Source organism: Hermetia illucens, chromosome 1 (genome assembly GCF_905115235.1).
Source record: "Hermetia illucens chromosome 1, iHerIll2.2.curated.20191125, whole genome shotgun sequence".
Taxonomy (NCBI): domain Eukaryota; kingdom Metazoa; phylum Arthropoda; class Insecta; order Diptera; family Stratiomyidae; genus Hermetia; species Hermetia illucens.
The window spans coordinates 83776343-83804136 of NC_051849.1; the positions used below are offsets into that span (position 1 = coordinate 83776343).

General features: G+C 39.9%; 1 protein-coding gene across 4 annotated transcripts in view; it reads left to right on the plus strand.

Annotated features, from left to right (window-relative positions):
- LOC119646703 (zwei Ig domain protein zig-8) overlaps nt 1–27794 on the plus strand; it is a 631176-nt gene that overhangs the window by 247872 nt on the left and 355510 nt on the right. For all 4 annotated transcript variants that reach the window (XM_038047280.1, XM_038047277.1, XM_038047278.1 and 1 more), the window contains one exon: nt 15904–15937. The gene's annotated coding sequence lies outside the window, so the exon portion shown is untranslated. The remainder of the gene's footprint in view (nt 1–15903; nt 15938–27794) is intronic.

A 27794-nucleotide genomic window follows, 5' to 3' on the forward strand; every position in this document is an offset into this window, starting at 1 on the left:
AGTGTTCACACCACCGCTTAAGTTGGTTGTTGTCTCGGATAAGCAATCGTCTATTAACGTCTCTCACAGAATGATCAGAAGACTTTCGTATCGTAGTCATTTGCATTTTCTTCAACGACCAACACAATAATTTATTTCCTTTTGTCCCAACTCATGCCATACTTAACTCTCCGGTATTTTACACTTTCATGCCCTTTCGGGATGAGGCCTCATTCGAACCGGAGAGAAGAGAACTTTTGATCAATGCTCAGCGGTCTCCAAATTTCTGCGGGCGGGATGCGTAAGATTTGTAAGGATCCTTCTTTCTCTTTAGTTTTTGCTTCTTTTGAAAACAGGGTCCATCTGAACCGGATTTGTTGTTTAGTTAGCAATTCACTCCAGGTAGAGTCGAAAGGCTTTGAAGTCGTTGCTTAACAAAGCAAATCGAAGGTTCTTCCACTTGACCTTTGGATCTTTTCCATTGATTTGGACCAATTTTAGCTTATCGTCCGAAATTATTTAACGGTATTATTAAGGGGTTATTCTAATGTTAATCAAGGTATCATTTTAAAACTGCCATAAAATAAATACTATATTTATTTTTGCTCATAGTTTTTTGACTATACACAAGAGGTGAAACTTGTCAAAACAGGCAGGACAAAAATTGGATCATCCCGTTTGAGGCCGGCTCCAGATCGCAGGGCATTCTGCGCGTCTATTAATGTATTGAGTGGCGTGTTTCTATAGCACTTCTGTCGTTGCGAATCCGTACAACTAAGCAACCAGCTATAAACAACCAATACATACATAAATACCACAGGAAATTAATTAAGTGCCATGGCAATATTATTCGGATCACCGCCTTCAACGATTGGTTTTGGCGCCAAGCTGTAAAATTTCTATGTCAAACGCAGCCAGATGTACACACAAATGGAAACCAATACCAATGATGATGCACAGAACGTAACTGCGATCCTGACTGAAAAGCCCAGCCTACCGGACGTTATATTTTTTGTCCCGCAAAACTTCAAGGCTTACCTAGGCAGTTTCACCTCCTGTGTATAGTCTTTTTGTATAGAAGCTATTGACTATTCTTAACTTGTTAAGATTAAAATTTAATGATTATAAAAAATTAAGTTACAGAATTGCGGTCGGAATATTTAAATATTATGGCAGTTTTTTCAAGTGATCGGTAACCAATTCAAAAATAATATGTCTTTATTCAGGACTGCACGCATTTTAATTTGCTCCAAAAATTTTGGCAATTTAGCATTCTTTTGAACATAGTATCCTCAATTCTTGTCGTTTTCTTATTAGGAAAAAGTGGTCGAAAATTTAAAATATTTGTCTAATTTTTGGTGTGTACAGCCGTTAATTATGTCATCACTTTGCAAAAAAATGGATTAATTCGGTTCATTAGATCTTATTCTCTTGCTACCCCGCGCACGAAAAATAACGCTTTTTGTGTGAAACAAAACCTTATTAGAATCGAGTCGATGTCTATCTGTCCGTCTATCCGGAAACAGCAACAGCAATTGTCATGAAACTTGGTGAGAGTGTGTGGTCTGTTGTTCCGTTTACATACAATACAATGAGTGACGCTATTTTGTGTTAAGTTTAAGAAAGCTCTCCATGCATGTGAATGGAGGGTGCAAAATTTTTTTTCGCAGAATTTGGTTATGTGTGGTATCAAATGAATGGTACTTTTCGAAACTGGTCCCATATCTGATATCGGGTGAAACGTAGGTGAGTGCTCATAATATGACCCTCAAAAAGTGTAACAGGTCCCCTATCCAACCGAAAAATCTAAAAAAATATCCCACACAAATCTTGGCCTCAAAATACATCTTGTTTTGATATCTGCACAAATAAAGTTAATAATAGTGTATAAGCATATTTTAGAAACTTAACCATCAGAAACCTCCCTTAAGTTCATGCTAGAAGTGGCTCTTACATAAGGGATAATACAAGGTATAACTTTGGGAAGTTTGAAGGAAATCCAACTATTATTAACAAAATTATAGAAGGTGAAGCTTTTATATTTTGTGGGAATTTCATGCATTCTAAAATGTATATGAGGTCATCATAGCATATCAATTCGTCAATACCACAACGAAGTGAGCTCACGTGAATGGGAGTTGCAAGGAAAACATTTCGTTTTAGTTTTTTAATCATTTATGTATCAATATCAATTATTCGAAGCAGACATATGTAAGTATTTATATGTATATGTATATGAAGCTTTGGGGTAGTATGATAGCTAATTCAGATAGATATATTTGTACATTGAACAAGCGGTATTCAATGTAATCACTTTATATGTATATATGTATACTTTTATGCACGAAGTAAATCGAAAATAGGTGGGTAGGGTAAATCGGTAATAAGCAATGTTTTTTTTAAGGGTGAGCATAATATCTACGCCTGTATTTCCTGTAGTTTGGACAAAATGTGAAGGAATATTTAGGGGCTTTAGCCATATACGAATGGAAAAATTTGCGTGGAAAGTTTCTCACATAAGATGAATACAAAGCCTTTATACACGAAGCTTCCAGTATTCCCACTTGTTTTAAAAAGGATTTCTTACTTCTACATTATTTCCACCACGATTCGGCGCGCTTTAAAATATGCTTATTGTATTAAAACGAAAGTAGATATCAGCTTATTATTCTTCTCATTCTTGAACGTATTATCTATGAAAATATATAAAAAGGAAAAAATCGTCAAAAAATGTTTAAGGGGTTATTCTAGCCCCTTAAACAAAATGCCCTCTCGATTAACCAATGATGAATGCGACACCCCCATAAACGTGGCAAACGTATTACACCTGATACCCATTGTCCCCTATTCGCTCCATGGTGGAGTACAGAACATCTAAACGGTTTCTTATTTATATTTTTATTGACTGTGCTTTGGTTTCATTCTCAATATATTTAATACTGTGCAAGTGATAAGCCTGCTGGATCAGGGCAACTAAAGGCGAACACAAACATCAATGATAAGCCATTATTTGCTGATTGGTCATTTATGTTTCCGGCTTCATCGCGACACTCAGGTTACGACCTCTTTTGTGCGTCTCCACAACTTTTCGCCATATTCCACCATTTAGTATCTTTGGTTTTGGTGTCGGGTCTCTAACATATTATTATAATAATATATTGTTATTACCTTTATTTGATCAGATATAGGAATATATTTCAGGTCTTTTATTTCTTTTCTATTGAGATCCTGAGATTGAGCCTTTGAGTGCCCTGGATGCCTCACCCCTTTTAGTTTTTGTCCTTAAAGCTGCCGTCAGAATGGTAATGATAATCTTGGTCTGGGTCTGAATGCGATGATGTGAAATTTACTTAAACAATACATTTAATTTGGAAAATAAATCACTCCCTTATTTTAGAAGACTCTCTGCTTTGAATCTCATTTGAGTTTCAATAATCTGTCGTGCCTGAAACTACCCTTAGATAATTCCCATTACAGCGAATTTTATTTGACATCTCGTACAAAAATCGTTGCTATGTACCTGTAGTTGTTAACGGTGCCCATCTTATCGGATATTCCGGTTTCATTTTCGTTCGGCTTCGTTCAATTTGATGAAGGAAAACATCGAAATTTTCTTATTCCAGAACTTTCCTTGCTTCGGAGATGTTTTCTCGAACCACTTTAGTTCCTCCTCGTTTTATATACGCAATCGCATTTCAACATATTCCTATTTCTCCCAATCCTCTATTCATTTAGCTGATTAAAATTGTTCACATAGTCTTACTTACTCTGTTCGGGACTGTTGGTATCCAACCCAATGGAACTGTCGTTTGTCTCTGTTTTAGTTTTGACAGTAGCAGGAGGCCAGCGATTGCTCATTTATGATGTTTTAAAATGATGAGGTACGTCTTTGCTTGTAACATAACAATCAACATTTGTGTGGCCTTACAATCCTCACTTTTAACAGATACAGTAAAATCCCGATAATCTGTATTTCCGGAAATTAAAACGCAACACCATCTCCGTTGCTAGTAGTCGTTTTGAGTTGCGTTATTAGTCTACTGGTTGATGCGAAACAGTTGGAACTTACATATATGCTATTGGATATTCTGATCAACTGCCTTTATATGTGAAATATCTTATAATAGTCTAAATAAGTTACTTGAATTGTAATTTAATCTAATATTTGCAGGTTGTTTAGACATTCAAAGTGACTGACGGTTTCGTCCTGGGCATCAGAGGCTGCTTCACCTCTGCCCTGGTAGCAACGTGACCAAAAGTGACTACAGGTGCTAATCGCTCCTTTATGTATAATCGCGAACATGGCACAAGTGCAAATTATAACCAAATGAAATCCGCCATATATATCCAGATCCAAACTAGGCCGAAGTGAAATTATTTTTGTTTGAGAACTGAGGGAATCCAAAGTTTGCATCCAGTTGATGTCGCACCTCATCAATTAAGAACACACTTTTTTCCACACTTGTGGTCCACCACCTAAAAATTCACAAAAGTGACTGACGGTTTCATCCAGGCCAGAGGCAGCCGTTTTCTCATATCAATCTCATTCTCAAACAAAATTTCTTCATGTGTTTTCCCAGGTTTCTTTGTTTTCTTTACATTTTCCGTTTCTTTCCTTCTCTTACCGTATCACTATTTCTTCCATTTCCTCTTCATCTAACCATAACCAAATTTTGTCCTATTTTTCAAATTACCGAACAGCTGCATGGTGTCCACTGGAATGGTATCTTCTTGCAAATTTGTCATCTGCGGTTGGCTAGCCACTAGCGCTTTGCGATGTCGGTCTTTCGTGATGAATTATCTCTATGCGCAGCTTTGCATTTTCTTCTTCTGTTGCTCTTTTTCACCTCCTGACTATTGGCTTCTTGGCACCTTTGATTTTATCCTGTCATTTCGAATTTTTTCTGTACATTCTGAGTTTTCGGAAGAATTTCCATCATCTATTTCATCCTTCCTCGGCCTATTCGTCATATTTTCATAAATATATAAGCTCCACAGCAGCTTATCCTTATTATTCAATTCTGTTAACGTTCTATGTATTTTTTATCAATCTTGATAGTGACGCCTTAGCTCCATCGTAGAGAGTTTCAGCGGCACTAACTCCCTTTTGACCTGTTCCACTTCCTCTCGAATTCTCAAACTTTACCATTTCGGTTTACATAATCCCGTATTTTCCGTAGCTATTTCTTCCATCACTTGTAGTTGTTACTTGTTGTGTGTGACTAATGTTGTTTTCTCATATTATAGTTAGATTTTAGAAGGAACGGGTATTACATAGTTCTGTTATAGTGCTCGCTCGCGAAATTTTAAAATCCGATTTACTAAAAAAATATACGACGTTTTTGCAAATTATATTGAAAGGAAACCGTCTAGTAGTTCGAGCCTTATTAGCCGAAGCAAAACTGAACTTGGCTTTTGGAAGAGAGAAGTCCCTATCAATTTGTGAGGAACTTTTTCTACTTTTTTGGCCAAGGGACCCCTCCTTCATGGCTAGAACCAAACTTCTGAAAAACAGATGATTCGTAGCTTCATTCACGACAGAGGCAACTTTTTTGGGTAAACCCCCGTTTTTCTAAAGCATACGATTTGCGGTTTTCTTCAAGGCAGAGGAAACTCCTAGACAAAGTCGCAAGTTGCTTGATTTTTAAAAATTGAGTACTGGCCGAGAAAGGTCATTCAAATGGGAGAAAGGTCTCTCTTCTATACTACTGTATCATCTTGAAGAGTGTCTATAAACGAACCGTTTACTACAATGAATATAGTTATATTTGACAAAGCGATTAGGTCATACCTCATCCGCTGAGTTTATCTTCGCCTGAAAGACACTGGCATAACTCATACGCTGTGTTTATTCATGAAAGATCCCGCTTGAATCCCTCAGCTCACTTTTAATTTGTCAATAAAAAGTATGGAACCATAAACTCATATCGTCAGCCTTCCTGTCAATGTGGCAAGGTCTATCCGGGACACCAGTGTGCAGCTCTAATATTAGTACATAAGAACATGGTTAAAATAGGTGACTCAAGCAGATTAGATAATGGACCAACACGAAAAGAAACAGAAACATTTAATAAGGCGCATATATAAAATCCAGGCCTCAAAATATATTCCAGTCTTAAAACTTATTTATAATTAGATTATGGAAATATACTTCACCTTAGGCCAACATTGATTGTTTGTGTCATATTAAACGCCAAACCGTACTTGAGCCATCGAGTTTCCGGCCCCCAAATAGTTTATATAAGCTGAAAGACACAATATTCGTTTTACGAGATTGTTCCAAAAAGTATTATCAATTCTTATATATCCTAAAATTTGTATGTGATGTGGATTCTTACCAGGGCAGAGGCAAATCGGCAGACACTGCCTTACCTCTGCCCTGGGAGCAGCGTGACTACGAATTATATTGAGCGCAAATCCGCCGTATTGACCATAGCTTGGCCAGAGCTGGTAAAAAACCGTAAAGCCATCATCGCTTGACATTTTTTAAAAGTTTAGGTGTTAAGCCCTAAATGAGGGGTTCGTGGACCAAAAAAATAGGGAGGAAATTGCTCTCCATTTGGTCCGGACCGGCATTAAGTTTATGCGGACTTAGGACCCCACAATTCTGAAATTAAATTTGCACAGAAACGGTAACTTTGACCTATTATAACTTAGTAATTATGTGATTTCCTCCAAACTTGGCAGGATCATGGTCCATACTATAGCCTACATTGCTGCAAAATTGTGTGATTCTACAATGAACTTAAGAGTGTTTCGCAGCCAATTACTAAAAATTATAGTAACATAGTATTATTAACTTTATTTGAACAGGTATCGGTACGGAGGATATTTCGGAGCCTAGGCGCCATATAGTGGCACTGTCTTGTTTTTTTTCAGATTTTTCGATTGAGTAGTTTCTGAGAATGGATTCGTTAAAAAATGGCCACTTTCGACCCTCCGTACTCCCCACCTTTTCAACAAATGTTAAAACTGTCATCGGCTTCGGCAAATACTAGCCGAAACCTTCCATTTGATACCCCACATGACTATATTTGGTGAAAAAAAATGTACAATGTTCAAAAATGTTTACACAAAACCTTAAAAAGAGGCGCTTCAAAACTCACTAACCATCGGTACTTCTCATTCAAGTCATCGAACGCCCATTCGGAACAATTCCAGGATGTATACCAACCTTTCACAATTCCACGACAGAAATCGCTATGCAAAAATGCATTTGTTAGCATGTAGCTTAAGCATATACAATGGACGGGCTATGCGATTTGCACCGATGTGCATGCTTTGAAATCACAGACACAGTCGGATTTCTGACACCTGCTTAAGGAAAAACAGCTGAAGCTATTATTATTATGATTTATTGTTAATATCAGCCAATAGACGTTTTTGAGTTCTGTATCAGAACCTGATTAAATTGTGAAAGTTACGGCTAATAAAAGTTCCACTTTAAATAGAAATTTATTCTACTCCAAAAAACAGAATCTTGTAAGCACGGAATCTAAAATATGTCAAAAAGTGAAGATAAGAATGAAAGAGCTTCTGCAAATCGCTTAGTATTGTATCAAAAGCCCAAATATATTACGAAACTGGAAAAGTCACAAAGCAACGAAATAATGCAGACTCATTAAAAATTTCCGGGAAACGTGGGAATGCTTATTTCGTTTTTCTTTTGTTTTTGTTCTGCACGTTCCGAATAAATTAATTCGCTTAGGGGGTCCCCGCGACCAAAATACACATATACAGTACACGAAACAGCGCATATATAAAAAGTTCTTACCACAAGCTTTCATTCTTTTAAGGCTTGAAAAGGAATATTGCCGAAGCCACTAAGCTTTTTCAAAATTCCAAATAATTTCATTCAGACGCTCCACTTGAGCCTCTTTTCGGGGGTACTTTGCAGGAGGCAACCTAATTCCATAAACTTGGCATGTTCTTGCAATCGAGAACAATACGAAAAGTCATTAGCATATTTTCAAGCCAAAATACTTCCTGACCGAGCATGGCAGGACATCAGAAAATAGCGAACTAAACTTCCAGGCAAAATGAAAAGAGCAGTTCAAAATCGGTGGGCTATTAAATACTTTATTGTTATTAATGTCAGTGGCAGTTATCCTCGCAACAGGACGGCAGATTAAACGCTGCAATCGTTTTTTCTAGGACAGCATAATTTACTAGGATGGCGGAGTTCATTTTTGAGTTGGTTTTGAGGTTGGGCGTTTAAAAATTCTAACAGAAATGTGGGGAATTTCTGCGGTTTTAGCTCTACAAACTTATCAGCTCTCATTTCCCGCTAAATGGAAGGAGTTTTTATCATAAATTAATTAACTTTTCATCAGTGAATCCTGTCAATTTTCCCAAGGAAGCAGCTGATGTTTCACATTAACTAAACAATTTCCTGTTTGAATCGTATCAAAATTTTCGTGCTCAAACAGAAAAAAAAATCGGTTTGCAGTTAAGATAATTTTCAATTAAGAATTTTATGAGCTGCGCTTCAATAAAATATGATAAGCATAGACTTTCTGGAAATTGCCTTCTTTGAAGAAATCCTTCTGGGTTTATGGCGGCATAAAGGCACATTAAATATTAGCTTGAGATGACGAACGACGAGGCGGAACTAATGGACGGAGCCTCTTATCTTTAGAACTCGAGTTCTATTAAATGCCAATAAACTCAACTGGAAATGAACAGTGTTTCTGACACGGCATAAATTTTCTAGTTGAAAATCTATTAAGGGAGAGGAAAATGGTATGATGGACATGAAATTATTGGAGGTAGGAAAAATCCATCGCCTTTGTGAGTTTGTAGTATGAAAATAGGGAAATATCTGTGGAAAGGGTAGCCTCTGTGAGGTAGTCTGTTGCTTGCGATCCGCTGCTTGAAACTACTAGACAGAAAATAACCCACTTCTACCATTTATTCTTGCAGTCGTGAGGTATTTCAAAGTATGTGTGGTTTTTCATCCGTTGCGAAGTAATTTGACAGAAGAATTTTTACATTCGTTACATGCGTCCTTTATAGCTTTCTGTTTTCATCACTTTGTGATCAGGTAATCCAAGAAAATTCCAGTCTATTTAATAGCACTTCAGTTTTGATTTCATATTCCAACTTAAAGTACAGGGAAGGATTTTATTCAACTAAAGTATTCGACATGCGGCGGATTTGCTTAAAAAAAATTATTTTATTTCTCTGCATATTAACATCATCTGACCTTTATTTTAATGTAAAAGGGCAGGATTTTTCTAACTAACAAAGTGAATAACGATAGACCAAAAAGAAAATAAACCATCGCTTTTCATATTTATATACATCATTATCGAATGTCTTTGTGGTGTTTATCTGAAAGGCGCTTCTCGTCAAAAGTTATAATGCGACTTGAGGAGAATAATCCACATGTAGTATTTTTTCCTTCATCATAACAATTAAGTATCCACTTTATATATTTTATATATTTGTTGCTCATCTGACACTTGCAACCAAAAGGAAACTTTACCCCACTATACCTTTCCTCATAACGATAGCATTTCCCCAGTATGCAACATTAAAAATCTATTCTATAACTACCTAAACAAGAAAAAAAGTAAAAGTGAAGTTTTGGTCCGGTACCCCACGGAGATACTACCATAACTAACGTTACTTAACCTCTGTGATAAAAACACTGCTTTACTTTGCATGTCAATACTCGGTAATGTAATGTGACATTGCTTGATGTAATGTTGTGTAACATCGCTTAATACGGGAACATCATTTGCGCACGATTCTAGGGTGAGCGTTTAGTAGTTTGTAAATAGCAAGAACCCTCTCGTTTCTCGTATGCCCTAATATTCTATAATGGTTTGGAATTCACCAAAATCGCGCAAAAAAGACAACTTTGGCTCACTAGCCTTTCGTTAGTAATAGAACGGTTTCAGCAAATTTTGCAGTATCGTGCCTTATGTTATTAATAATCAATGTTTTTGTTTTGGTCGATTTTATCCACGGTTTCTCTAAAATAGGATAGTTAAGTTTTTCCTAAAAGCATCATATTTTTTTAAGAATTTTTGTAAAACGACGCTTTATCAAAATTGGTTCAATATCTGTCTGTCGCACATACTTTTCTCAGGGGCGGCAGACCGATAAATTCGCAGTTTGGTGGGAAAATGGATACTGTGAACCTCAAATATGAAGTCAGTAACATACATATACATTGAGTTTAAGAGGGAGGGGTATAAAATGAAAGTTATCACTTAGTGCCTTCCGAATCCGGTCTTAGTTTTGACTTTTGTTGTAGAGAAGAGGGCTAGAATATGATCACTTCTTTCACGGACCCATTTTCAGAAATTACCCAACCGAAAAATCTGAAATAAATTACGAAGCCGTCTCTCTATGGTGCAGACGTCAAAATACCCTCCATACCAATGTCTATTCAAATGAAGTTAATAATAGTGTACTACTTTTTTTTTCATGAAATTGACTAACTGCAGTAATATAGGCTATATATGTACTATATATCCACAAACGCAAAATCGCGCTGTCATTGCAGTGGTTCAAAGTTGTCTCTTCCATATAAATTTATTGCAACCCAAAACACTAAAATCAATATCACAGTAAAGTGAGTAATCTGATATGCTAAATGCATGTACATTAAAGGGTAAGGGCTGGAATAATTCTGCACTCGAATTTACGTCATAAGAAATACACAAAACATTTCATGCCAAAAAGGTCGAGTTTCCGGTTTTCGGGTTTTTTTATTGGTAAATAGCAGCTGTATCCTTGCTCCGTACATACAACTGATATTATGAATCACTTTTCCGAATAAGTGAAAAAGATAACAAAATTAAAATAAAATTTCCCACTGTCCCCAACCTAACGACTAACGACTCTTTAATACGCTTAACATCGTTGGACACTAATCAAGCTTGAGCAGTTGCAGTGCAGAGTTTCTAACTTCGAAATTCCTTCATTAGTATATCGTGGCTAGTTGCATTCCTTCATTAATTGTTAACGCAATATATTACTATAGGCGTAAGTAACTGATAAACAAGAACCACCGTTAGTGCTATACTTTACGTTACGTTAATATACAATTTTTGTTATGTCTTAAAAATTACAAATTTGAGATGTGATAACATTGTTTGGGATTTTCATAAACCTTTTCAATACAATGTTTTACCATATATCATGATTCGACGGCCAGTGTTTCAAGTCTCCAAATTAACTACACTCCCAACTCATTTCGCCATAATTTAATTTGTTAGAACAAATACTGCGTTTTTGTAAAAAAATTTCGAAAAGTTGTAATATACGGCTACTAACTTTATTAGAGCAGGGACGGAGAGTATATCGAGACGACCCACTCGTTGGCCATTTTGCGGGAGTGGATTCCACTACATAGCTTAGCCGGTAACATAACTGTCGCCCTTTCTTCGGTCAACTAAAAACCTTCCCATCGTCAAAGAGCTAGCGTGGAACCGTTTGTCACATTAGCCCCCAAACTTTCCCCCCTTGAAGAGCCTTTAATTCAAGGAATTCCTTTCACCAGCGGGAGGGAAGAGGAGAAAGGGAACTGTAATTTCAAAGGACCCCCTTCCATCCATTCGAAACTCATCTCACCTTGCACAAGAAAAAAATGTGCTGGGCGTGGTCCACAACACAAATGCATAATATGGAGATCGTGACTGAAAACCTCCGTACCCACTTAAGATCTGGGTAAGGAAAGAGGCCGTGGATCGTCATCCTTTTTTAATAGATGACCAATCCACAGCCTCTTTCGTCTTCCTATCCAAGTTGCCTCTGCGCTAATCAAGTTTTTCGTTGGTGATAGTATCAGACCAGTGTATTTGCATAATATGTCGCAAAAAAGTGTTGACGAAGGGTTGTAGTCTGAGTGACTATGAGTGGTCACTTTCGATGCGCTACCCCCATATAGTAATACAGAAAGAATGCTAGTACAGAAAAGTCTCCATTTGATCCTAGCGTTAAGATAACTGCATTTCCAGATTGTAGACAAGGCATCGAAAACATATCTGGCACTAGCAATACGTAGACGCACATTCAGTGCGGCGCCACTGTCAGTAGAAACCAGGCTCCCTAGATGTATAAGTTGATCGATGCATCTGCCCATTGTTGCAGATAGGAACAGTGCAATGACCCGTCAGACTGAGAAACTTGATTTCGTTGGTGTTTGTATTCAGTCCAACTCTACCTGCTTCTTTTTCCAAATGCATAGTCGTTTGACTAAGGTCCATGACCCGGTGAGAAAGCAAACAGATGTAATTAGCGTAGCCGAGATACTCGAGAAAAGATGTCATCGTCCATTGAATTCCTCCACCTCCTCCGGACAAGACAGTGTTAAGAACGTCAGCGATAACAAAAAGAAATAATATCAGTAACAGGATGCAAACCTGGCGGATTCCGTTTCGGATCTCACCAATCTCTGAGCTTTTACCTCGGTTCACCACGTGACGTTTGGCGCCATCGTCCGTCGCTTTCATAATAGCGAGGTTTGCGAAAAAACTGAAATTGCGTACAACACTCCAGATACACTCCCTAATCACGCTGTTAGAAGCTTTCTCAAATCAGTGAAGAGCAGGTGAAACAAAGATCTAAACTCCGCGCACTGTTCCAAAATGATCCGTAGAGTGATGATGCAGCCGATGCAGGAGAATCCGGAGCAGAAACGAGCCTGATTTCTACCAATGAAACTTTCGAGATGTTGGTTGATGTGTTCCTGAATTATTTTAGTTATTGTTTTGCGACGGCAGGGACCACGCCATACCCCTCCAATCGTCACACTCTAAACGGTTGCCCTTCTTTGGAATCTTAACAATCATCCACTTCTTCCACTTTGTGGTGAATGCTGTGGATTCCCAAGACCTCCAGACAAGTGCAGATCTGCAGAAACTGCAATGAATTTGCGCTGTTTGAGTGCATTGATGGCCGAAATGATTTCTTGGAGGAACAGTTCGTATCCGTATTTTAAGGTGGTTAGCCATTTGATAGAGACTGGGAGAAACCTCATCGGATGTAACACGGTTAAGTACTGTGGTGAAGTGTTCTTTACACCTTTTCAGTTGCTGATCATCGTGGAAAAGATGTCGACCGTAAACATCCTTTACAGGACCAACGAAAGATTTGCGATCACATACAAGTTCTTTCATGATGCGGCATACACTTCTGAAATCATTACCTTCTTACTTGTCATCATTAGCAGCGGTCAGTAGAGGCTTAAACCTCTTCAGCTCATAGATCCGCTGCCATGATTCAGCAGTGAGCCAAATTTCGTGACGCTTCTTGGAAACGGGGCTGACGACCTATGTAGCATCCAAGAAAAAAACATTTTCAATGACTATCCTATGTGCATCGCAGTTCTCTGGCGGCTTACTCAGTCTATGGCTTGATAGGCTAAAATTAATTTGAGAGCCTTCAGCCAGAGAGAACCCACATCCGACATATAACTGAGGAAAATGCCGCAATCGACTGAGACGACCCGGTTCTGCTACGAAAGGTCCGGGGACAAAACGTAATACCCTTGCAGGTTTCCCAAAACCACCCAGTAAAAATCGAGCCTTTAATATTCTGCGAGCAGAGAATTTTGATCATTTACTTCAATTTTCCTCGTTCATCCCTAGTGGCTTAAGGTTGCTTTCAAATACCTTTAAGGCTATCAGCAAACCGGTTCTCACATGAACTTTGCTCGAAAAATATATTCGTACCAAAATATCAATAACACCTTGCAACGGGACTTTCCTTGCGGCTACAAACTTTGAATATCGAAAATGGTCGGTGACTGGTGTCAGGATTGTATGCACGCATCTCGACAACGGTATTCAGGACCCCTCGAATGCTAGCTTTCTTGAACTGCTCTCCCTGCCTTTGTTTCTTGAAAAGCCTAACGGTAATAGGCGTGAAACTACTATGGAGGAGCGATACCAGACCCTGATTCACAACTCTACTAAGACGAAGAATGAGCGCATCCGCCGGACACGCTGGCAGCTAAGACAATATGCGGCGTGCTCGTCGCACGAGTTACGGCATCACCTACACCACACGTGCCCTCAATCGGGTCACCATCATAAATTAGAACATTTCATTGAACTTTGCAATATAATGCTAACAGAATTAAAATCCATCGTATTTGCACCTTGCACATTCCATTGCGCAACATAATACTTGCACACGCTAAAAGTTAATTGAACCAATAAACCTTTGTAAGCAATTTATTAACTTATAAATTGTAGACGCACATTGTAATAGCCGAGTTGTAATTTGGAAGGCAGAAACTCTGCCAGAAGAAAGGTCGAATTTAAAATTTTAAATCCAATCTTTTATGTTTTTTGACATAGATCCCCTAGGATCTATAACTCACACCCCAACAACCGGAAAAGGCCCTCGGCTAACCAAGAGGCCGGTTAAGAAACGGAGCTCGCCCAATCGAGCTTTAGCCAGCAAATCGAAATGTATCCTCACGCAAGAGTTCTGGTGAGTCGGAAAAAAAATATAAATAATATTAGGGGAATAATAGTAAGTAAGTTTGAAAGTGACTGAAACTGGAAAACTTAATAAATTAACAATCTGAACTAGTGTCGTACTACCGCATTACCCAGAAGCCGCTTACTGGCCGGGTCTTGGCTGCACCCGGGGAATCAATGGAGATTTTTGATGTAGTAGAGAACGATGGTTTGCATAAGCAACTACTCATAGTTTCTAAGGATGACATTATGATGGTAATGACCGATCGCGCGTATGATAGAAAAGCATGTTTTGCTTATAGGGAGGGTTTTTGCATCTTGGAGGACTTCCTTCTTTCTATCGCGATGATAACAACTAAGATAGTCCAGGAACATATCGAGGAACAGCTCAAAACCGAGAGAATGATTTGAAGTCGAACGTTCAGAGATGCATTCTTCGAGTTCTTGGCTGGAGGATATGGTATGATTCAATGCACATGCCATCTTTCGTCAAATACGTCACCTGCGCTACATGTTCTGTCATCAGTCATGCACCTTAGCCAAATGGCGGAGTGAAGATTGATCAACAGTTTTAGCTTGACGGATAATTGCAATGTTTCTACTTGCATTAGTGCCTAGAATTTTAAGCGCATTAACCATTATGTATGTCTATGTAGTAGCGTTACGTCTACCAGAACCAACTTTGAGCGCTAAATCTATATTTACTGTTTTATTCAAAATCTGAAAGTGCCTATACCCCAGGACTACAATCACACATTCCTAACATGTCTTTTAAGCCAATTTCTCTCTGTACAACCTTATGAGGGTAGCACACTTAGCCACAGATAATGGGAATTGTTACTCGAAAACTGCAAGCTTTCATCAACTGATATCTGTCACTTCATCGGGGTATTCTGGTCTGAAGCAACTTCAAATGAAGACATCCGCAGAACTAGAATAGGGTCGCTAAAGAATCGGTCGCCCTGAAGCTAAATGGCCGAAAACAGTCAGCAAAATGTACATGTTTCTTAAAAAGTCATAAGAGGAGTCCAAGTACTTTGCCAGGAACCAACACCGATGGCTCGTAAGTGTGGTTGGCGCTTTCTACCTCGGAAAGATATTTTGGCGTACGTGTGTATTGTGGAAGTTCATACTACATTCTATATAGAAAGACACAAATTTGACCATAAGTTATCTGGTGTCCTGATAAGAAATAATTGATGATTACCCGAGCTGTTCAAAACCGTATTGTTTACATACTTACATTACTCTAATGCTAAAATTATACTATTTCTCTCAACTCACTCCGCATGACAATGTTTTGCAGCATTTTGAAATATGCCCAGTAATTTTCAAATACAGTTTTCAAAAGTTCCTAACTATCCGGCAATGAAAATAAAATTCAAATTAGGTTACACCTAAACATGGATATAGTAATAACAAGCTGCACCGAGGATAATTGAAATTATTCTAAAACTTTTTGCTTTCCTTTTTATTTCAGACCGCCAACTCGCTGGGAATCAGGACTGTATAAGGTAAGCCGAGAATTTTCCCAAGTTAAATAAGTATTCAAAGTAATATTAAGGAAATGGAGCTTGGTTACTTTGCAACTTTGTCTTGAGGTTCTCCTGCAGGTACTTGATGGTATTCGTGCTCGGTCGAAACGCTTAAGACAACAGCTCACTCGAGCGCCAGGTCCATATCATCCTTTGTTTTGATTTTCGTTGTGCAATTTTCCTCGGTGAATTAATTTACTTGTTCAAAGTTGCTAAGAAAAGTAAAGATTGTCTGAGGACGGACCGGAGTGAAATTGTTTCCGGAACCGCCTTTTATGAAATCGATGTGAAATAGGCCCTAGGAGAGGACTATTCTTCCAACCTGCGTTTCCTCCGAACTACATCGGAACTTGGGTTTGCATGCGAACGCATCCAGACTGTGTGCTTTATGTATGGTCCTCTTTTCGAATAAGCCATCTTCCGTCTTCCTGCCTTCCTTAGGACATTGTTTAATTGCGAAAGTTTTTAATTTTTCCTTCACAACACTTCCCCATGATATAGTCGAGAATTTCTAATTAAAATAGTTTTTAAGGATCCTTTTGTTGCAGGCGTCATGCAAAATTAAAGTTGAAAGGAAATTACGATGGAAGCAAGGGAATTAAGTACAAAGTGAGCTGGGTGAATGTAATTGCTGGCAGCAACTACAAGACAGCTGAAAGTAAATATGTACAGACCACTTGCGGAAGTAGAATTCTACGGAAATCAGATGACGGCAAATCTCTGAAACTCCATTCTAATTCATTAATCGCGCAATTGGGCATAAAAGACAGATTCAATTTGCACATCCTTATAAGGTTACTCCGAAACAACGCTCAGTTGAGTAAATTAGAGACAAGACTCTAAGGTTATTAACGAATTAGATTCAGAATTTTGATTACATTAATTGATGCTGGATTTTTTGCAGTAAGTACGGAGGAAATCGATCAAAACAGGCGGGTGAAGCTCAGTGGGGAAGGGCCTGGCGACAGCCGGTGTGCTGGATTAACTCTTTGCACTTACCTGTTGTCTGACACAAGAGTGAATCTGGTAAGACACATGACGAACCTCATATATGCACCCTCGTGGGTGTATCCTGGAGTTTTGATTCATGTACCATAATGTTTTTAATATTGCGGTTAATGAGCGTCGCAAAGCAGTGACTCCAAGCTAAGCAGTGCTAGTATGGCCAGAGTAGTATACTCCATACCGCTTTATGCATAGAGAGAAGAAGGGACTAAACAGTGCTCATCAGTAAACGGCACCGTCAGTAAGATAATCAAATGTGTGAATGCACTATATATGCAACCACAATTTACTTTCATATTTAAACCTATGGAAAATGTACATTTAGCCATCCATTCGCTAGTTGGATGCACCGATCAAGTCCGTTTCGGTGGGCATCTTGAATCTCATCAAACCGTCATATAGATCTGAACCAAGAATAGATTCCTAGGCTGCCCATGCTACCTCAGCTCTCCGCTCCTTTCCTACCCGATTCTTGTGGTATAAAGCGCAGTCCTTCCAGTGGTTCCTCAGAATCCATGAGAGGTAGGCAGGAACGTGGAAGACGCTTAAGCAACCTGGTCCATCTCAAATCAATCAAAAATATTCTCTACTTACAAGTTTACTAAGGGCACTTTTAGGCAGTGACGGCTGAATACTTCAACTGGCCTAACGGCTTGAACGATTTCCTCAGTAATGTCGTTCAAAGGCCATACTGTTTTAACTACAGCTGCCCATATAACGGATTGGGTTAAATAGTCTTGGCTTAATGGGTTTCTCGAGTACCTTCTCTGCGGTATCCAATATTCTGAAAGCGCGTTAATGGCAGTTCATTATCTTCTCCGTTTTTGCTTAATAGTGCGAACTTCGTAATTTTTGCGAAATATGTGCTGAACGCTTCGAGTAGGAAATCCATGTATACTCTAAAGCTTCCTTCATTCAGGATGTAATCAGACGCTTATTTGCCCTTTATTGATAAGACTGAGCATGGAGAGTGTCGGCTAGGATAAGGTGGAAAGGAGAAGTCACTGCATGTTTCCCCAGGAATATGGTAATTGATGAATTCTGAATTTTCGAGGAACTCGTGGAACTCTGTTAATGTCAATGACTAGCTCTTGCCATTAGTGTATTTTTTTCTACTAGTTATATAGTCCAGTTTTTAAGTTAGTTAGTTAGTTTTGCATTCAGTGGACTTAATGTTACCCCGTTTTGACGCGCTATGGAATATACCTGAAGTCTGAGGTAATCCCTTCATAAACTGGCAAATTCAGTTTCCTAGCAATACATTGACGACCTACCGTGACATGGTCTCCGTTTCCGATGATAAGATATCTAGACTAATATGATCAAATTCATCACAGATGTTAGGGTTAATTCCTTCCCTGTAAGACAGCTTCACGAAATCTAGCTATGTCAATATCCCTGAAGTCATCACTAGCCCTCATTCCAGTATACTCTGCTGTAGAATTATTGGAACTAAGAGCTTCGTAGCGTGAGGAAGTCGTAGAGCGAAGACGTCGAAATGTCAAGATGCTACCGATATTTTCGCCAATGAAGCCCATCGTGGCGGGCATCTCTATGACTCACATCCCACGAGAACCTGGCTAAAGTCTACTCTACTTAAGAGCGTTGGCCTTAAAGTCGCATCCCCTTCCAGATTCCGGATTTTTCTTCCAAGGCGCCGAATTATTCCATAAAAGAAGTCATTGGCTTATCTCCTGTGCTGTGAAAAGCTGCAAACAAAAATTTTAACGAGCCCAAATGAAGCGACTTGGTTATGATTCCGTATTTATAACTTTACTGTATCTAGTACCAGATATGTCCAGATACCACGATAGTATACCTCTGATTCAGCAATTCGGCTTTTTCTCCCGTAACATCTGCTCCAGTCAGAGGGTAGTATAGCTCCGAACTAGACGTAAGGTGGATTGATATCAAGGATGGAGCAGAAAACCTGGGAAACACCTGCCGAATCAACAACAATAGTTCTACTACCAAATCCTATCTCCACCTTCTCGTGGTGATTGCAAGTTCTTTCTTAATGGAAAACTACAGATGGAGAAACATCGAGGCGAGTCTCCCGCGCTTAAAAAGGGATAAACTGCGCCAACTGGTCATCCAGGCAAGGGGTTGGGTAACGTTCACAACCCTACATGGAAAACAAACCATTGCCAAGCCACAAAAGGAGCCACGGACTTGATTGACTATACAACGACGAACCCGCCAACGACGACGGAATAAAATTTGCGCATTTTCTCATGGAACGTGCGCTCTCTGTGCAGAGATAAAGTTGCCAAGCAGCTGACCAATACCCAATCCCAATATAAGGCTAATGTAATAGCGTTGTAAAAGATGCGTTGGTCAGGAACCGATTTCCTGCAGAAGAGCCTCTACACCATATATTATAGTGGCCATCCAGTAAACTATGTGCTCGGAGTAGGTGTCTTAGTCAGCCAAAAAAAGAAATCTGCTGTTATCGGCTTTGAAAACATAAGGGGAAGGCTATTCACTCCGCGTTTGCGAGGCAAATTTAGAAATATGAGTCTCATAAATGTTCACGCCTCTATAGGGGAGACTGCAGAGTCGGAGAAGGATATTTTCTACGAGACAGTTGAGCGGACCCTCGAAGCCTGTCCCAAGCTTATATAGAGATACCAATGATAACGGACTGCGGATTATTCAGGTAGCAGTATCTCAAGAAATTCTTGTTGAAGGTATCTGGTTTGCGCTGAAAGCGGTCCACAAACATACATGGGCTTCTCCAGACGCAGCAATGGAACGGGAGAATGCTGCATACCGAGTTATTTTGCCTCCTCAAAGAACGCAGGCACGCACAGAGATCTACCAAGAACTCCATCGAACTGAGAAGCGACTTCACAGACGGAAAAAGGAAGCTTAGAAGAACCAATCGGTCTGTGAACTAGAAACTGCCGAGACAAAGAGGGAAATCTGATTTCCGAGAGAATGGGCATATTGGAACGATAGGTTGAGTATTTTGATGAACTGCTGAACAACCGAAATATCCACGAATTGGAGTTCTGCCAACTGAAGACGACGGATAAATACTGCCACCACCAAACATAGAAAGAACAGTCCGTACAATTTGCCGGCTTAAAAACCATAAGTCGCCAGGAACCGATGGAATCACAGCCGAATAGGATAAATATGGAGGCAAACAATTACACCAAGTGGTTCATCAAGTTATGCTCGATGTGTAGGACAGCGAATCAATGCCTGACCACTGTCAACCAGGCATTATCTCTCTCATGCAGCATTTATAAAGTTATCACGTTTCTGAGTACCATCTATAAAATATTCTCCGCTACCTTGCTAGGCTGGATAGCCCCATATGCGCAGAACATCGTTGGCCCATACCAAAGAGGCTGAACTCCAGGCAAATCAGCAATAGATCAAATTTTCTTTCTGCGGCAAGTGGTGGGAAAATTGTTGAAATGTGGACATCATTTGAACCATCCCTTCATCGATTTTAAAGCCGCCTATGACGGCAAAGCTAGGGTAAAATTGTACACGGCCATGATACGGTATACTGACGAAATTAATGAGACTGACTAGGCTGACCCTGATCAATGTGCGAGGCCAGACAAAAGCAGCGGAATCATTTACAAGACCATTCAACATTAACAACGGTCTACGACAAGCGGATGCCCTATCATACGTACTCTTTAACCTGGCCTGGCGAAAGTGATTCGCGATGCAGACGTAAATCCGAGAGTCCACCCAAATACTGGCCTACGTTGACGATATTTACATTATGGGAAGAACAACCCGAGATGTACAGTTTACCTTCATCCAGATAAAGCAGGCGGTGCGACATCTCGGGCTGCAGATCAATGAAGGCACGACAAAGTACATAGTGGCAACGTCAGCGCCGAAAAAACGCAAACCAACAACATCAAACCGCACTGGTCAAACAAGAAAAGATAGGAAACTACAACTTTAATACCGTTGAAAATTTCTCTTACCTAGGGTCGAAAATCACGACCGATAACAGCTATGACGATGAAATCCATGGACGGTTGTTGGCAGCCAACAGAGCCGATTTGAGCTTACAAAGACTGTTCCGCTCGAAACGTCTCACCATAGGGTCAAAGCTCTTACTGTTCAAAACTATGATCTTGTCAGTCCTCATGTCTTCCTCCTGAAACCTGGGTTCTTAGCAAAAAAATTGCGAACTCTTGGCCGCGTTCGAGAGAAGAATCCTTCGAGGAATTTTGGCCCCTACATGAGGATGGACGATTCCATAGCCTACATAACGACGAAATCTATGAGCGATATCACTGCCGTTTAGTTGTGGATAAAATGCGGCTCAGCAGGTTGCGGTGAGCGGGTTACTTAATCCTTATGGATGAGGATCCAGCCTATAAGAGCAATATCTATCGTAGAAAAAGAAGACGAAGCAGACCCTGCCTGAGATGGAGTGATGCGGTAGGTCAGGATGCCACACAGCTTTTAGGGATATCGAATTGGTAGGCCTCGGCGCAAAACCGGGATGTCTGGAGTTTCTTATTAAGGCAGGTCTAGACCGGATACCGGTTGTTGCGATGATGATCATCATCTGCTCCATCACTCCGTGAGCAGTTCATTGTGTATACATATTTACTTGGTGAATATGGGTCATATTGCTTCACTTTTCACTCTGTACAGCTACTCTTTGGAGACCTCGCATCACCCGGACTTTCCAAACAGAATTCTTGCAAGGCACACGTTTTTTTTTGTGGAAGCCCGCCACACTTGTAACAAAATGAGCTGTTCTACCATTTACATATTTCGACAATGCAATCATGGATTTAGCACTCGCAACAACAGGTCGGAAGTGTCCTTGCGCGGGCCTTGTAGATGATCTACTCGATGTTTCCTTTATCTTTAGATTTCGACAATGTGGATAATTCGGTTTGTTCGATTTTTCTGACTTTTCTTTGCGTTCATAATATTATGGGCTGTTTCTCAGAACACGTTCTTCTTTCATTCCTCGGTGCTAGTTCATCAGATATATCAACTGGTTTAAGTTCAGCGAATAGATCTCACATCTTCTGAGGAGTTCGGCTTATTTTTTTTCTTATCTTGGTGCTACTGTTGCTGTCATAGTTGGTTTCAACTTTGCTATGGTAGAGTCACTAAAATAGTTTTCTGAAGCCGCCTAGTATGTTTTATCGTTTAGTTGAAGCTCGCTACTTTGTATTGGGAGATTGTCTATTATGTCATTCGTAGTTATCTAACTAACTCTGTCTTATTACATTTTCGTCGGTCTCGACGGTGCTTGATCCATCTCATCACCACTTCGCGAAACTCCTTTTGCTCAATCATTGGCGATGATCTCTCTACTTCCCTTTTTTCGTTTGCTTATTGCAGGCAGCACCATTTACAAACTCTTGTTAAGTGGTCCTTGTAGACTAGCGAAGTCTAGAGTTTCATCATAACACCTTTAACATGGAGATATTCCACTGATCTCGTCTTCCGCATGACATCCATCCTTTTTGTTGATGTAATTTGCGCTGCCAACGATTTTGTCAATATTTTCCTGGCAAGATTATGTCATGCGGTTGAAATATCATCACCTTCTCTCGAAGCCTTGTTCTCGGCCTCCAGCCAGAGCTAGCACTTTGCGCAGTATTATTCTGTTGGTCTCTGCTAGTTCCCCCCATTGCCTTTTTAGAATAGACCCGTTTAGGAGATCACTGTGACTTCACATTTGCTTCAAACGGATTTATGGTAAAATCCATAATTTCACTTCTGAGTAGGCATGGACGTCTGTATTTGACACTTCTTCTAGAAATATTGCCGGTTCCATTTGTTAACATTGTTGTGAGCATTGTTTTATGGGCCCTAGCCGCAAGCTGCGTCAGCCTAATGGTTACTTATGCTAGGATGGAGATTACACATAGGTTGACGCAAGTCGTTGGGAAAGTTTGTCTCCAGGTAGGGATCCGACTCAACCGAGCTTGCAATACCAAATTATTCGTGGCAAAACTGTGAATGTAATTGCAACCTTATTAAGATGGTTTTCTGGTTTTCACAAGATCAGCCTGCGAACAGTGTAAATACGATCTCACTCTAGTTTACTAAAGTACCGGAGTTGATAACAAATATGCAACCTGTTCCTAATTGTTTACCAAATCTGAAGTCAGTGTCATAGTGGATCGTTGCCGCCGCTGTTAACATCAGTTCACCACAAGGCTGGCTAACGTTGTCGTTTTTTCATCGAAAAAATGCATGTTTTTGAACAGTGTCTAGCAAATAACTCGAAAACCGCACATTTCATGTAGAAATGATGTTAAGCAGAAACAAATCTCATTTAATAACAAAATGAGTGAGTTTTCCATTTTATTATAGACGCAATGTCGACTGAGTTATATCGCGTCAAACGTAAACTCGAAATGTCTAAAAAATTAATACCTTCAGGGTCGAATAACGCAAAATCAGTAACATTTGGTGGAAATTGGCCTGAATCTCTTTCAAAGTGCTTGACAAGGTCTTTAAAATGAGATATGATAAAAGTCCATGGGATAGATAATAACGGAACTATGATCAAAATAATGTAAAAGTCAATAAAAGCAAAACCAGGTTTTCACATATAAGTTGAAAATATCATCATTTCTTCATAGAATGCATGGTTTTCGAGTTATTTGCGACGACATGCTTGAACATGAATAACTCGAAAACTACTACTTGCACTTAAAAGAGGGACGAAGACGATTACACTTTCGTACCAGGGCAGAGACAACTCATCAGACACTGCCTCACCTGTGCCATGGGAGCAGGTGTTATGCGCTCCCTTTTATAATTCGCAAAACACGACAAGGATGCCAATTATATCCGACGTAAATCGTCTCACAGTTCAGACCAAAGCTTGGCCGGATCTAGACAATTTTTGCTTAGGGATTCGGAGTCCTAAGTTCGCATCCACTCGACCCCTAAATAAAAATTTGCTACTCTTACGAAAAATTTTCATAAGATTTTTTGTCTTCAGAATGACCATTTCTGCAGTTATTTCGAAAAAAAGTTTCCATCCCGAAGAGTGGTCACCACAACTTCCGGGCGGGGGGGAGATCGGTACTATATAAATTCTGTTTCTTATACCTAGGAAGTCACACCCGAATTTCAGCTTTAATGACTGGACTATTGAAAAGTCATTATTCACGCGGTATTTCGAGGTTATATTTATCGCCTTCATGAGTTTCGGATATAAGAAGGGTGTCAACTTTTTTTGTTCCAGAAAAAAAAATCGCTTCCAATTTCTGCTGGGTTCTGAGGTAAGTTTTTGGGAGGTGCGGGTGTTGATTTTGCACGATTAGTTGCATTGCATTTTATACAGACACTATAAACTTGTTTGTGATTTAAATAAGCTGCAGCATTAATATATATTCAGAGTTTCTCCTCGGAAGAAGGCTTGCGGAGAGCAACTGATTTTCTTTGTTTTCAGGACCTCTGGCCATGGTGCGGGCTGTTTGATATCGAATGGCGTTCGATTGTGAGAAGTTTCAGGTAAAGGGTTTATAATTGGAGTAGTCCAATATTCTCTTCAATACGCATTTATGATTTGTCCATATACCGGAAACCTCTATCCTCTAACCTCTAATCTCTGTATGGTTACTGCTACAACTGCATTTCTTCGCAGAAGAATTGTTCTTATTCATCTCGTACTTGAATGCAGGGAAGAGATCACGGCATAGAATGGATGCTTAACAGTATGTAGCAGTCCTTTATATGTCCGAACTAGTGCGATTCTCAATAATCATGCTTCTACGGAATAGAAGGTTGTGATATGATGGGTTTTATCTTTCCTCAGTTTTTTTTATTCAGGCTTCAACACCACATTGAAAATGTAACGGGATATCCTAGCTTCTTATCGTATAGGCAGATTTCACTTTGAAATTCTTTTTCATCATTTCTGGTTTTAAGTCGTTTGTTAAATTGAAGAATGTCACCCAGACACGTGCACAGTTATCTATTATGACGAATGCGCTCTAAAGCATCCTCGTTCATGACAATGTAGAAATCCTTTTTATTGCTTCTGGAATTCCTGTTCTTGCCTGCTTATGTGTCGTGGAAGGTTTCGTCGTCGGTTAACCTATGATTTTCTTCTGAGATTTATTAAACTCCAACAAGTTAAGCAAGTAGCAAGCATAGTTGTTGCCACTGTTCTTTATTAAATCCATTTCAAATTCTCCGTTTGTGGGGAGATTTCTATCTGTTAGGCTTCTTCCACTGTTCCGGAAAGGTAAAAATGCCCAATTGCTTACTGAGCAGAGTGCAGCAATGGTGAGTGACAATTTCCTGTAGATGCCTCAGAACCTCGTTTAGAATTCGATATCTGTCAAAAAACTTCTTTTGAACCATTTGTTCAAAATTTAACCTATAGACATCGTACCCTTTGTCCATTAAACGCTAGAATGCTGGTCTTCTCGTCACCTGACCCATACAGTCCGCATTTATATTCTATCTAGCGCTTCACCATCTAGCATTTGAGAAATGCCTCTGTGAGTGTTCAGCTGCGAGGTGCGTCCGGCATTTAAATCTCTAGTTATAACGTCATAATTGCGGGACCCATTCAGTTTCAGCATTGTAAATAAGCAGTGAATATACCGCTTGACCTTTTACCAAAATGTCAACAACGCCTCGGATAGAGACTAACTTCACGGTTACGACCTTTGAAAGCGAATTATGATTGATTTTTGCAAAATGCGCAAGCTCCTTGAGAACCGTATCGAGAGGCACCAGAATGCCGGCTTTTTTCTGACTCGAATAAGTATTTCAGCGATATAAGCTGTACATTCCCACCTTCTTACGGCACTGGAAGGATTCCGGTTCAAATTAAGGAACATCACAATTTTACGGTGCTACGCATCAACAGGAATTTTCGATGTAATTAAAGGTCCAGGGTGTTTAACGTGAATACGTGGCATCTGGGGTAATCCCACAGTCCTCTTTGGAAATGGATCGATTCGGTGCCCAGACCACGCACGCATATCTAGCACAGCAGTACTAGTTTATACTGAGTGCAGGTTGAGCATTCTTACTGCGAGATCCGGTTAATACTTTTGCCGCAACTAAGAGCGTTTGAGATGGAAAGCGCAACTCCACACATTAAGGACACAAGGAGCTTTGTTCGCGATATGGGTGAAATCGCAATGACCATGAAATTCTCATCAAATGGCCAGGCGGAAATAACCGGAACGAGCTCACATCTGGTTCCCAAAGTGCCAAACATCCTTCGCAGCAATAGACACTTCAGATGAGTCGCCCTGTTTAAGTACTTGGGGAGTGAAGAATTACACGTACGGGAAGCTTTTGAAAGTTGAAATTGTGATAGTGATTTATTTGTGAAGGTTGGCTTTCGCAACACCTTGCTCGTCCATAGGAAGGGATGGTCTTGTTCTCATAAGAACAACCTTGAAAGTTTTGTAGACTTCCTCAAACTACAATGCCCTGTCATTGGCGGCACTTTGTTCAAGCGCAGGGTATAGTTGGCTTTCGACTGATCAGCAACGAACATCTAATGGGATCAGCAATACATGGTCAGTTGTAGATTTTGTAGTTCCCCTCTGAGTACAAGGGGTACTGATATACGAGATCATCATCAGATGCCCCCCCCCCCCCCCGAATTTGATGGCGACGGTTTTCGCGATCTGGCTGTTGACCAGCAAAACTTAAACAACCTGACCGAGAATATTGTTGAGCTCGAGACCGGCGTCAACAATGCCTTCGACGTTATAAGATCTAGTTGACTGTGGCTGCTATCTTTGTTGTTGGCTGCGAGCGGAGGTGAACGCGACGTACCGGAGCTCCATTAAACCTTTAACAGTGAGTGAAGGAGCGAATGGTCATTAAGGTCCCGAAAAGAGCAAAAACGGGGTTATTTGTGTGCTTCTTGCTGTGAAGAATATATTAGCTAAAACCATCTTGGAGCGCATTCAGGTCGGTTGAAAGGCGGTTTCTACTCTGGATCCTCCTTTAGAACAATAATAATCGCTGATGCGGTAATCCAACTTCATCTGGACTTTGAGAAGTATAAGAACATTTTATTCAAGACCGTGACGGTACACTGTAAGATTACAGTACCTTATAGGAGACAATGTGGCCACCATTGCTTTTGCCCGTGATTATTACCCTGATTTGTCTCTGGTACTCATTCACAGCTGCGTCTATTGGTATCCAAGATCCAGTCACGATACCAATCGTACCACCAGTGAGACTTAAGTCGCGAATTTCCACACAATAGCTTAGTGTTCTAACCACTAAGCCATTCGGACACCGATCCTCCTTTGCCAACCACATAAATACCCCCTTGATCATTATGGAGGAGTATAGGAAGTTTAAATTCCCACTTCATGCGTTCTTTATTGATTTCAAGTAAGCTTTGGAAAACAACAAGGAGTGTTTCAGCAATGCTCTACGCAGGGGGAGGGGGGCGACAGTTGATGGCGTAAAATGTCATGTATTGCATGGACCTGAAGTCTCTAACGAATTTGAAATCTGAAACAACTGGCATTGATGCATCTTGTCACCAATACAATCAATCCTGTCATTATCGATGACCTTCTGCATTCTACCTTCGCTAGAGAACATGATTCAATGGTCAATGTCGTCTCACACACCTCCGCTACACACATACCATCAGCTAGCTCTACCAAATGGCTCTAGATTTGGAAAATGAGGCAAGTAGAGCCGCATTGAAGCCAAATACCAGCGAAACCAAGGTTCTCATTGTGGCTGGTCATCACACTCTCCCTGCTTGCATTACAGGGAAAACTATAGAAGTCATTGGCAAGTTTGTATATGTAGGAAGCGTTATTTTTGTTAACACCGAACTTGCTGTCACCCGACGCAGTAACAG